General features: G+C 35.2%; 1 protein-coding gene across 3 annotated transcripts in view; it reads right to left on the minus strand.

The window, feature by feature from the left end:
• The window catches only part of DNAJB9 (DnaJ heat shock protein family (Hsp40) member B9), a 748,064-nt gene that overhangs the window by 382,717 nt on the left and 363,283 nt on the right, over positions 1-2,064 (minus strand). The gene's annotated exons all lie outside the window — the stretch shown is intronic.

Consider the following 2,064-nt stretch of genomic DNA (forward strand, 5'->3'; position numbering starts at 1 on the left):
TTATTTGCTAGTTTCCTGTTTTTCTCTCTTCTACCCATTAAAAGGCCTACTATTTTTTTTGATAGTGACATTTTTCAGTTCTTATAAATTTGTTATAGAACCTAGCCTTCATACTCTAATGTTTAATGTTTAAATTATTTGCCAATGAGTTCTCAGCCTTATAGTTGTTGCTCTATCTAAAATTACAACCTTTGTTTCCCTACTCCACAGTATTTAGAGAGAAGGAAAAAAAATAATAGAAAATGAAGACATGGAATCTCTTAGTTTTTGATTGAATTGTTCTGTCTGAGCAGGAAAGAACTGCAAAAAAAAGACATTTCAGAATTTGTTTGTTTTGGTTTTAAACCAGCAGTACATGAAGAACAAGTTGTTCAGAACTGTATATTTTATTTCTGTGAACATTTTTATCCTGTCTTTTATATAATCAAATCCATTCATTTATTCAACCAATAAAAAAAAAAGAATGGTAATTTCCACCATTCCCTCTTTTATTAGGCTATTCAAATTGGAACCTACTTCTTCCTTTTACAAAATAAGTTTTACAATTTACAACTAAGGCTCATAAACTTTTTCAAGGCATTTTATGATGGCATATCTCAGAGCCAGATGCTCTGGAGCCTAGAAGGGAACAGAATGTGTAAGAATGTTCACTGATTATTAGTTGATGAGAAGTGTCATAATTTAAACAATAGCCAATTAGCAAATCCCAATAAAGTTTTCAGAGGACTCATGAAAGTTAATCATGCTTGAAATTCCTGCCATAGAATCACCTCACTTTGGTCAATATACATACCTAAAAACTGCATGTCAACTGAATATTTATTTCAGCATAAGTTTTCAATGACCTGAATTATCAGTGTGGATACATTTTATCATGATTTCTTATTGGTTTGCTCTTAGCAATAGAACAATTGAAATTTGGACTTTTCTGTTTCCTGCTTGTTCGTTGAATAACAAACTATTCAGTGTCCCAAGGGAGATTATAACTTAAGTGTACATTTGTTTTGTAAAGTGAATAATTATTGATTAGGCAAGAGAGGTTCACGTACAACATAGAAACAACTATTGCTAAAATATTATCTGAAATTCCTCTAGAAAATGTGAGGTGAGGAGTTCCCGTCGTGGCTCAGTGGTTAATGAATCCGACTAGTAACCCTGAGGTTGCAGGTTCGATCCCTGGCCTTGCTCAGTGGGTTAAGGATCCGGCATTGCTGTGAGCTGTGGTGTAGGTTGCAGATGTGGCCCGTGTTGCTGTGGTTCTGGCGTAGGCCAGTGGCTACAGCTCCTATTCGACCCCTAGCCTGGGAATCTCCATATGCCGTGGGAGTGGCCCAAGAAATGGCAAAAAGACAAAAAAAAAAAAAAAAAAAAAAAAAAAAAAAAAGTGAGGTGAAGATGGTGGAAAGAATCTACTAAGGGCAAGTCCTTTCATAATTATCTCATTGAACCTTGCAGTACTTCTAGAGGCAAGGATCCTTGTTCCCACTGAACAAATTTAAAAATTAAATGTCTCAGAGAAGTCAAAAGGCAGAGACAGATTTGAACCCTTCTTTCTGACTCTCAAGTCCATCAACTTTCACACTAAAATAGGTCTTAACTTGACTCATATCTGGAAGTTCATTTTTAGAATTTCAGGAAAGCTTTTTGAAAATACACGGGTGTGTTACCTTATGGAATAGTACAGATATGCATGGATTAAGGCAGGCACCAAAGTCCCCAAATAGATAAAATATAAGTTATGTGAATTATTATTATAATCATTTTATTCAGAATTCTACTATATTGCTGTCATTTTAAATAGTGAAGGAAGAAATACCTCTTTGCTAGTGTTGAATCATGAAAACTCCACTGCACTACTCGTTTTCTGCTTGATATAACTACCTCATGAGCCCTGCAACTCCCAGTCTAGCTGCTTTTTATTGCTAATTAACCACAGTAAACAAAATACCAAGAGGTATGGTCTCCAGTTGCTCTGCGTCATGTCCTTGCCCCAATGCTAAGCCTTAAAATTAGAAGGAATCCTTGGATTATGCAAAGATCTCTTGCACAAGTTTCCTATCATTT

The sequence above is a fragment of the Sus scrofa genome, chromosome 18, assembly GCF_054392235.1.
Source record: "Sus scrofa isolate SSC_HxYL_T2T_F1_AM1 chromosome 18, Sscrofa_HxYL_maternal_Yorkshire_Landrace_v2.0, whole genome shotgun sequence".
Lineage (NCBI taxonomy): Eukaryota > Metazoa > Chordata > Mammalia > Artiodactyla > Suidae > Sus > Sus scrofa.